General features: G+C 45.3%; 1 long non-coding RNA gene across 1 annotated transcript in view; it reads right to left on the bottom strand.

Moving 5' to 3' along the window:
• Positions 1-1,214: 1,214 nt before the first annotated feature.
• LOC133767870 (uncharacterized) overlaps positions 1,215-11,179 on the bottom strand; it is a 45,176-nt gene continuing 35,211 nt past the window's right edge. Inside the window, exon 3 of the long non-coding RNA XR_009866917.1 lies at positions 1,215-1,366. This is a non-coding gene — a long non-coding RNA (uncharacterized LOC133767870). The remainder of the gene's footprint in view (positions 1,367-11,179) is intronic.

The following is an 11,179-nucleotide window of genomic DNA, read 5'->3' as shown; positions in this document are numbered from 1 at the left end:
GGGGTGGGGAAAAGGACAGAGAAGAGAGGGAAGAAGAACAGAGGGAGGAGAAAGGCGGCCTGGCAGTATCCCGAGCCCATAAGCTGTGCCCCAGAGACCCCTTGCTTCACCCCAAAGTTGGTTCAGGTTAGCAGTTAGATTTCAACTCTCCAGCTTGGTGACTCCAAACTGCTCCCATGAGAGACAGACTATTCAGGCAGCAGAACTAAAATGTGAAAATGCTTTTTAAGGTCCTCAGGAGCAGGGTAAGTGTTTGGCATTGCTCTTAAGATATCACTGTAGAGGCCTACATCTCATATCAGAGTGCCCGGGTTTGAGTCTAGGCTCTGCTTCCAATTCCAGCTTCCTGCTAGTGCACATCTGGGAGGCAGCAGGTGATGCTCAAGTAGCTGGGTCCCTGCCGTCCATGTGGGAGACCTGGATTGAGTTCTTGGCTTCTGGTTGTCATGGGCAGTTAAGGAGTAAGCCAGAGGATGGGAGATCTCCATTTGTCTGTCCGTCTGTCACAGAATTATAAGTTTTAAAGTTCCTTGAGAGTAGCAATCATAACTTGTTTACTCCCTCATCCCTGGCATTTGCACAGACCCTGATCCCCAAGTGGGGGTTCAGTAAACATTTCATTATTAGAATGGTATTGGCCTGAAAGAAATATGAGAAAGTCTTGCCTCAGTTTCCCCATAAGTGGGACAGGCAGTTCTGATCTCCCCTCTGCCACAGAGCTGCAGCCAACGTAAGGAAAGCACCTTGGAAGAAAGGTCTGGTGGCCACGTTCACCTGAGGGGCATCTCTCAGCTGCTCTTGCTACATCCATAGCCCCAGAGGTCCTCAGTGACTGAATGGACCCGACTGCCCCAGCAGCCAGAGCATATCCTTAGTTACGTGCACTCTGCAGGACATCTAACTGCCTTTGCTAGCTCATAGTTAATACCCCAGGGGGCTTCCTGTAATTAAAATCAAGCCTGCAATTATATCTGTGCCAAAGCATATGCACATGGTGCCACTTAAAAGAGACAGATTTACAAAGTGTTAACAACTGTAGGGGCAGCCCTGCCTCAGCACCAGGTGCCACAAATCATCAAAATTAGGACCAAATGAGTCACTGGGGCTTAAGATACAATATCCACTGAGGCCTGATGGGTGACTCCAAGATACTTCCAAGGAGCATTTGAAACACATACCTCCTGCAAGCAGGACCTTGCACTTACCGTTCCCTCTACCTCTGACTCCACGCGGATCTCTATCCAACCATCATCTGCTCAGAGATGCCTTTCTTGATCACTTGAGTCTGAACCCTGCTTTATTTTTCTTCACAGTAGCTATTACCATCTGATGGTGTGCAGTTATTTGAGAGTACAGCCAATGTTATCTGTATGAATTTAAAACACATATATATGAAAAAATTTAATGATTTCCAGAGATACACATACCACAGAAGACATTATATCAACACTAAAGTAGGTGCTTCCTTGGTATGGAGGAGTGAGGTGGGGGAATAGAAAAATTGATTCAGAGGGAAGAGAAGAAAAGGAAAATAGACCAAATGAGAACATTTGTACATCCTGAGACAATAGTGCTGTGATGTGAGGAGCATAATAAACTCGAATTTTACTTCCAATAATTTTTCATTCTTCCTCAAAGTTCATGCCTTGGGATAATTTTCTTTTGAATTATGGAACTCATTTTACTGAATATGTATTTTAATGTAAATCTTTTGGTGGTGATTTATTTCAGGTGTGTGTGTGTGTTGAAACATTTATTTTGCCTTCATTTCACGGGGTGCAGAATTCTGGGTCCATAGGCATCTTCTTTCAATGCTTTGTGAATGTGATTTCATTGTCTTCTGGCTTCCATCACTTCTGTTGAAAAGTCCACTGACAGTCTTACTGTTACTTGTATGTGGATAATGGGTCATTCACCTCTGGCTACTTTTATGATTTTCTCTTTGTCTTTGCTTCTTGATGGTCTTACTATAATGTTGCTGTGTGTAATTTTCTCAGTATTTACCATACTTGGGATTTGCAGAGCTTCTGGAGACTGTGGGTTGATGTCTTTCATTGGTTTTGGAAAAATTCTCAATCCTTATTTCTGCAAATATTGTTTATTCTCTATTCCCCCTCTCCTTTCTTTCTAGGAGTCCAAATTAAATGTTTTATCTTTTTGTGTCTCATATGCCTATGACACATTCATGCATTTCCTATTATTTCATTTTTCACTTTTTTAAAGTTTGCTAGTCCTGCCTTCTGCTATGTCTAATTTGTTGTTAACCCATCTGATGGATCTCTCATTTCAAATATTATATTTTACATTCTAGAACTATGATTTTTTTTTTGTGATTCCAAATCTTGGAATTCTCCATCTTTTTTTTTTTTTTTTTACAGGTAGAGTGGACAGTGAGAGAGAGAGACAGAGAGAAAGGTCTTCCTTTTGCCGTTGGTTCACCCTCCAATGGCCGCCGCGGTAGGCGCGCTGCGGCCGGCACACCACGCTGTTCCGATGGCAGGAGCCAGGTGCTTATCCTGGTCTCCCATGGGGTGCAGGGCCCAAGCACTTGGGCCATCCTCCACTGCACTCCCTGGCCACAGCAGAGAGCTGGCCTGGAAGAGGGGCAACCGGGACAGGATCGGTGCCCCGACCGGGATTAGAACCCGGTGTGCCGGCGCCGCAAGGCGGAGGATTAGCCTAGTGAGCCGCGGCGCCGGCGGAATTCTCCATCTTTTCACCTGTTCTGTGCATATCTTTCTCTATTTTTTACTTTAATATTTTAAAGTCATTATCATGTATTTGTCTTTATGGTCTATTTTATTTTCATTTTCAGATATTTGGTCCTGTTCTTGGCATGGTTAACTTCAAGCCATTGCCACTCCTTATGCATAATGAAAGAGTGCAAATGACTGATCCCTCCAGGGAAGAATCACCCTCCACTGGGCAGAGTGGGGTTCATCACCATCATCCAGCCAGGGACTAAGTCTGGGCTGCGCGGTAACCCCAGGAAGGTCAGGCTCCCTGTGGTTCTGGCAATCACATATTCAACTCCTTCTCAGAGGTTGCATCCCAAGAGTCCTCTCTACCAGGTAGCTCCAGAATCCAGCAAGTGTTCCAAGAGACAACTGGTTATATGATGGAGTCCAAAGTCTGCCAAGGACTGCTGCTTTCTTCCACAGTGATTTTCTGTTCTCTGAAACCAGGGGTTATCACCGTCCTGATTTCCCCTACAGCTGGCAAATGACCTCAGATAGCAGTGACTACATAATGCAGCCCCTTCCCTTACGTTCTCTCCACCCCCAGTGTTAGCCTGTTGCATACTTTGTCCAGTTCCATGCTGCCTGACACCACCACCATACTTCTCTAGTTGATTTTCTCTTCTACTCCACTGGGCAATCCTGTCATACCTTCTCTTCCTCAAAATTTTTAACATGTCCTTCCCCACCTCATTCCAACTGATGACATGTTCCCATTTCACTGAGCAAATATAAGCAGGGGATGGACAGGATATATCACATTGGTTGTGTGGGGGATGAGAAGTGGCACAGTGGTTACGTTGCTACTTCAAATGCCTGCACTCCATATCAGTGTGCCTGGTTCAGGTCCTCCTCTGCTTCCGATTCAGCCTCCTGCTAATGTGTACCATGGGAGGCAGTGGGTGCTGGCTGAAGTGCTTGGGTCCTTGCCACCCACATAAGAGACCTAAATTGAGTTCCAGGCTCCTGACCATTCCCTGGCTATTGTGAGCACCTGGGGAGTGAACCAATAGATGAAAGGTCTCTCTCTGTCTCTCTCTTCTCCCTTTCAGATAAAATGAAAATAAATAAAATTATTCTAATTAAAAAATTGAAGTTGGTGTTGTGGCACAGTGGGTTTGAAGTCAGAGTGCCTGGGATTAAGTTCTGCCTCCACTTCTGATTCAGCTTCATGCCAATGCACCTGGGAGGCAGAAAATCATGGTCCCAGTACTTGGATTCTTATCACCCATGTGGGAGACGTAGATGGAGTTCCAGGCTCCTCACTTTGGCCTGGCCCAGTTCTGGTCACTGCAGGCATTTTGAGAGTGAACTAGTGGGTGGAAGACCCCTCTCTCTCTTTCTATCTGTCACTCTGCCTTTCAAATAAATAAATAAATAAATACAACTTTAAAAATTTTTAAAATAAAAATGAAAGAGGTTAATATATCTTTTGGGCTTGTCTCTATGGGCTCCCTCTCCATCCCTTTCATTTCCTTAAAATCCATCTGCTGAAGAAGCCAGGCCATTTGACCTGTACAGAGCCCCACAGTCTGCACTTTGCTGACTGTGAACTCCTGGGAAGTTCAACAGGGTCCTCTGTACACTGGGTCTACCGCACCTGGACAGCAGCCTGCACACAGATGCTGTGTTCTTTCGCCATGAGGCATAGCATGTCTAACCATCTCTTTGACAATCTCCTGACACTCAATTGGGGAATGGAAAATAAGGAGGTTCTTTTTTCCCCAACTTTTTTTAAAAAAAAATATATTTATTTGAAAGAGTTACAGAGAGAGGAAGAGAGGGAGAGAGGGAAAAAGGAAGAGAGAGGGGGAGGGAGAGAGGGAGAGAGATCTTCCATCCGTTGGTTAACTCCCGCAAATGGCTGCAATGGTGGGGGCTGAGCTGATCCAAAGCCAGAGGCAGGAGCTTCTTCTGGGTCTCCCACGCGGGTGCAGGGATCCGAGGACTTGGGCCATCTTCTACTGCTTTCCCAGGCCACAGCAAAGAGCTGGATGGGAAGTGGAGCAACCAGGAATCCAACCAGAGCCTGTATGGTGTGCCGGCGCTGCAGGCCAGGGCTTTAATCTACTGCAGACCCCTTTCTCAACTTTTTTACTGGAATAATTTTACAGAGAGCTATTTTCTCTTTTTCATTGGTTACTGTTGGGACTGAATTGTGTCCCTCCCAAAATTCATCTGTTGAGCACTAACCTCCAAATGACAGTTTTTGAAGCTAGATCCCGGAGTAATTATGGTTAAATTCAGTCATAGGGTGGGGCGTTCATCTGATAGGACTGGTGTATTTATAAAATGAGACAGAGACAATGCTGACCTCTGTTTCTCTCCACCTGCACACATATAGAGAAAAGGCCACGTGAGGACACAGTGAGAAGGTAGCCAACTGTATTCAAGGCAGAGGGACCCACCAGGCACCTTGACCTTGTATTTCTAGCCTGAAGAATTGTGAGAAAACGGATTTCTATTGTTTAAGCCACCTGGTCTGTACACTTTCGTTATGGTGATCCTGGCAAACTAATATAGTTATTCAGTGAAATAATTCAAAGATAAAAGTGCATAATTCTCTACTTACCAGCTTTCAAGATGATGAATTAGTCCCTATCATCCTCCTATGTCTCCATTTTGATTCTTTTGTCCTTCTAAAAATCATGGATTTAAGTGTATTTTACTACAGTGTTCAGTATATTGCATTTTTGTTCTAATTGACACTCAAATTGCCCTGTCTTCGGCCAGTCTTCAAGTTGGTTCCTGAGTCCTTAGACTTTTCTTGTAAAGTAGGCATTTCCTTGTTTGAAAGGCAGAGAGACAGACAGACAGACAGACAGAGAGCTCCTGTGTGCTAGTTCACTCTCTGAATGTCTGCAATCACCAGGACTGGGCCAGGTGGAGCTTGGACTCCAGCCCACGTGGTGGCAGGGACCCAACCACTTGAATCGGCATCTGCTGCCTCCCAGGGTCTATGTTAGCGGGAAGCTGGAGTTGGGAGAGGAGTCAGGACTCAAAACCAGGCCTTCCCATATGGGATGTGTGCAACCCAACTCGCATCTTAACTGCTAGACCCCGTGCCCATCCTGCATCAGTCTTTGCAGCTTCTCTGTATCAAGTCAGGGTATCCCAAGCCTTTCTTGCCCTCATGTACTGCCTGAGAGTCAGAACCAGACACTTCTTCAAGGAGTCCTGGTCCCCTCTAGTGAAAGATGCCGTTTCAAGACTGCAGTCTCAGGGTCAGGATGCTCATTGGCCCTGGGCTGGCCGTCTTTCTAGGCCTTTTCAGTAGACAAAGCTCATGTACACACATAGGACTCATGAGTTCACACTAGTACTTTAATTCTAACTCAGAACTCAGCTCATTTCCTTAACTACTTTTACCTTATTCATCTTTAAAAAACAACACTGAGCATCCTGGTTCTCAACATCACAAGAGATGACAGAATTAGAACAGCAGTCGTCTGTTAGTAGTCATGGCTTCTATCCCATGTTATACACACAATAGTCTCAGAACAACAGTACCACTAATCTTAATCTTGGGGCTGATTTTGTAGTGCAGCAAGTTAAGCTACTGCTTGCAAGGCTGGCATCCCATAGCAGAACACTGATTTGAGTCCCAGCTGCTCTGCTTCTGATCCAGCTCCCTGCTAATGCACCTGGAAAAGCAGTGGAAAATGGCCCAAGTGCTTGGGTTCTTGCCATTCACGTGGGAGACCTGAATGGAGTTCCTGGCTCCTGGCTTTGGGGGGCCCAGCCCTGGCTATTGCAGCCATTTGTGCAGTGAACTAGCAGATGAAAGATCTCTCTCTCTCTCTCTCTCTCTCTCTCAAATAAATTTTTTAAAAATCTAAAAAATAGGGGCCAGCGCTGTGGCATAGCAGGTAAAAGCCACCGCCAGCAGTGCCAGCATCCCATATGGTTGATGGTTCGAGTCCTGGCTGCTCCTCTTCTAATCCAGTTCCCTGCTAATGGCCTGAGAAAGCAGTGGAGCATGGCCCAAGTTCTTGGGCCCCTGCACCCATGTGGGAGACCCAGAAGAAGCTCCTGGCTTCGGATCAGCCCAGCTCCAGCCATTATGGCCATTTGGGGAGTGAACCAGCAGATGGAAGATCTCTCTCTCTGTCTCACTCTCTCTGTAATTCTGCCTTTCAAGTAAACAAATAAATCTCTTTTAAAATCTTAAAAATAAATAAAAATAATGCCACTAATCTTATTTATAATTAGTGAGAACAGTTAATATTTTTGTGTGCCCTGTTTCTCTTCTCCTCCCTCCAATCAGGATTCATATTTACTTCCCACTCTCTTCCTTTAAACCACCATCTAGCCTCAGTTGTACAAGTCAGCATCAATGCTCATCCTCTCTCTTTTTTTTTTTTTTTTGACAGGCAGAGTGGATAGTGAGAGAGAGAGACAGAGAGAAAGGTCTTCCTTTTCCGTTGGGTCACCCTCCAATGGCCGCCGCGGCGGGTGCGCTGTGGCCGGCGCATCACGCTGATCCGAAGGCAGGAGCCAGGTGCTTCTCCTGGTCTCCCATGGGGTGCAGGGCCCAAGCACTTGGGCCATCCTCCACTGCACTCCCAGGCCATAGCAGAGAGCTGGCCTGGAAGAGGGGCAACCGGGACAGAATCCGGTGCCCGGACCGGGATTAGAACCCGGTGTGCCAGCGCCACAAGGCGGAGGATTAGCCTGTTGAGCCACAGCGCCAGCCGATCATGTCTTCATACTGACATCTCTCTGCTCATTTGTGTTGTCTGTAGCTCACTTTCTAATGGAGTCTCTGGAAAGTGCACATAGAAAAATATCCTTGTTGAAAACATGCATGCCATTTATATTTGAAGGTTAGCTTTGACAGGGATATAATTCTTTCTTCACATTTTCTTTCAATGAATGCCTTAAAGATGTGACTTCATTTTCTTCTACCATAAAATGTTTCTGTCAAAAAAAAAAAAAAAGTCAATGACAACCCAAGGATTTTTCTGTATGTTAGGTACTCTTGATTTTAAAATTTTTCTTTAAACTCTTGAATATAGGAGAGGCCAGCATTCTAAGGATGGAAGATGCTCTTTCAGTATGAACTCCTACACGTAAATTCAAACTTTTTGTTTTGTTTTGTTTCAGGGAAGGTTTTTTTGAATTATCTTGTTTAAATATTTATTCAATTTCTTGGTTGTGATTTTTTCTTTCAAGGGTTCCTATTATCCATACAGTGGATCTTCTTTGCCAGTGAAATTTGTCATTTACTTTTTAATTTAAAAATATTTTTCTTCATTGTTTTTTGTTAAGAACTTCCTTCCTTTTCACCTTTCTTTCTCTTAAGGTATTCTTTGTTGGGTGTAACCACTCTTTCCTCCTAGGTTACCCTTAGTTCTTAAATGATGCATTTTTATTTCTAAATGTAATTGCTCTGTTGTTCCCAATGTCTTTTAGCTTGTTTTGAAATAGTGCACTGCACTTCTATCAGCTTTGCAAGTGTGTCTCTCTGAAGTGCTTTCCTTATCAATAGAGATATTGGTGTCTGTTGAAATTTTTCTTATAATTTTGTATGGGATTTGACCTTGATTCTTCACAGAGACTCATTTTTTACGTTAAATCCATTAACCTGAGCATTTAGGAAGAGGGCTTTTGGAGTCAGTTCAAAGAAGCTCTTCTAAATCCTAATGCGCCCTCTTGTGCAGCTTTGCGCAATGTTCCAGCATAGAGAGGCTTTCTGAGCTACTCCCGCCCACCCGCCTCTTCATTGTAGGCAGGATATGCCTCGTCCTTCATTTCTATCCTGCTCTATTTTGAATACCTGTTGAGGGCTGGGCTGGGGCCAAAACCAGGAGCCAGGAACTCAATCCTGGTATCCCACACGTGCGGAAGGAACTCCATTACTTGAGCCACCACCACCAACTCCCAAGTTCTGCCCTGGAGGGAAACTGGAGTCAGGAGCTGGAGCCAGGAACTGAACCCAGACAGTCTGATGTGGGACATGAACATCTTAAATGTTAGGCTGAACATCGGCTCCTAATAACTCCTGCCCATGAGGAAAATATAACCTGAGGTATGTTCTCTCTTTGTTAAAAAAAAAAAAAAAAAGGAAAGGAAAATATTTTAGCAAATTTGGAGAGGTGCACCTAACTGAGACTTTGTCCTTCTAGTTGCAAGAAGATTTAGAAATGGAACAACACTCTGCTTGTGGGAGTCAATGCTTCTCAGTGCCCTGTCTGAAACTTGCTGGGTCTTCCGGGGTACACTCACTACACCCATCGGCATAATTAACCCACGGTGAGGCCTTGAGCAGGTCACTCCCTTCTATCAGTCAGCTGTTGCTGTGTAACAACCAAACCAAAGCTCAGTGCTTGAAGCAACATTTTTGCTGTAGACATGCTTCAGGGAGTCAACCAGGAAGGATTCTGGTGATCTTGGCTATGGCTGATCTGCGACTGTTGGTTTGGGGCACAGCTTGTGGCTGGGATCCACCAGGGCACACTAGCTGGGGCAGTTCTGCTCCAAGTCTCTCATTTTCCTCCTGGGGGAACCTGGACACGCTCTTGTCGCTCTTTTCCTGGTGAAGGCAAAATCACAGGCAGCAGGTGGAAGTCTGAGAGGTTTCGTGAGGCCCAGGCCTCACATGTGCACACCCTCACTTGCAGCTCCTTTACTGGCCAAAACAAGTCACGTAGCTGACGATAGTCACCCCCTTCATGGTGTGGGTTGCAAAGAGCGTGAGTACTAGGAACTGGGACCAGTGGTGTAATCTCTTACAAAAATGCAATCTCGCATTATTTTACCGTTTTTCCCATTTGTGAAATAACGACATGGGACTTTATGAGAAGTTTACACCTCCAGGGACTCCTTTTATTTCCTTCCATAGTTCAAATTTTAAAATTATTTTGTCTTAAGGAAACTGCACATACAGAGGTACAATTTCTTATAGGCTTTTTGAAACAGTACCACTGGGGCTGGGGCTGTGGCACAACAGGTTAAGTCACTGACTGCAGCACCAGCATCCCACATGGGCACTGGTTCAAGTCCTGGCCATACCACTTCTCATCTAGCTCCCTGCTAATTTGCCTGGGAAAGCAACAGAAGATGGCCCAAGTCTTTGGGCCCCTGCCACTCATGTAGAAGATCCAGAAGAAATTCCTGGCTCTTGGCTCCTGGCTCCTGGCTGTGGTCTGGCCCAGCCCTGGCCATTGTGGCTATTTGGGGAGTGAACCAGGGGATGGAAGATATCCCTCTGTGTCTCTCCCTCTCTCTGTAACTCTACCCTTCAAATAAATAAATACATCTTTTACGAAAAAAAGGATACAAGTTTGAAAAAAAAAGAAATAGTACCATCTTCTGGATTCCCTAAGAAGCTAACCTTCCATTTCCCTCCAAGACTCCACACATCTAGCTCTCTTACAGTTAATATTTGCATGCTACATAATTTTTTTATCCTTTCAATTTTAACCTGCTTATATCATCACATTCAAAATGAGTTTCTTGGGGCTGGCACTGTGGCACAGCAGGTAAGGCTGCCACCTGCAATGCCAGCATCCCATATGGGTGCCGGTTCGAGACTTGGTTTCCAATCCAGCTCTCTGCTATGGCCTGGGAAAGTGGTAGAAGATGGCCCAAATGCTTGGGTCCCTGCACCCATATGGGAGACCTGGAAGCAGCTTTTTGCTCCTAGCTTCAGATCAGCGCAGCTCCGACCATTGCAGCCATTTGGGGAGTGAACGAGCAGATGGAAGACACCTCTCTCTCTCTCTCTTTCTACCTCTACCTCTCTGTATCTCTTCCTTTCAAATAAATAAATCTTTAAAAAATGAGTTTCTTGCAGATAGCACGCAGTTGTGTCTTGGTTTTTGTTTAATCCATTTGATCATCTTTGTATATTTGATCATCTTTTGTATATTTAGACCATTTATGTTTACTGTGCTTGTTGATAGGCTTGAATTTAGGTTTACCTAAATAATAGGTCTGGGCTGGCGCCGTGGCTCAATAGGCTAATCCTCCACCTGCGGCGCCAGCACCCCGGGTTCTAGTCCTGGTTGGGGCGCCGGATTCTGTCCCAGTTGCCCCTCTTCCAGTCCAGCTCTCTGCTGTGGCCCCGGAGTGCAGTGGAGGATGGCCCAGGTGCTTGGCCCCTGCACCCGCATGGGAGACCAGGAGAAGCACCTGGCTCCTGCCTTTGGATCAGCGCGGTGCGCCGGCCGCAGCGGCCATTGGGGAGTGAACCAACGGAAAAGGAAGACCTTTCTCTCTGTTTCTCTCTCTCTCACTGTCCACTCTACCTGTCAAAAAAAAAAAAATTTACTTGTTTGCTACCTCTGTCTTTCATTCTACTGTTCTCCATTCCCTTTTTTTTGGTGGTTAAACATGTTTTAATATTCCATCTTAACCCATTTTGTTTACTGCTTTATTATGACCCATCACAGTCTAATTAGAGTCAAGATTTCACCACTCCAAGTGGAACGTAGCAA

Source organism: Lepus europaeus, chromosome 10 (assembly GCF_033115175.1).
Source record: "Lepus europaeus isolate LE1 chromosome 10, mLepTim1.pri, whole genome shotgun sequence".
In the NCBI taxonomy this organism is placed as follows: Eukaryota; Metazoa; Chordata; class Mammalia; order Lagomorpha; family Leporidae; genus Lepus; species Lepus europaeus.
The sequence above is the reverse complement of the archived record's forward strand: the minus strand, read 5'-3'. Positions and strand labels throughout refer to the sequence as shown.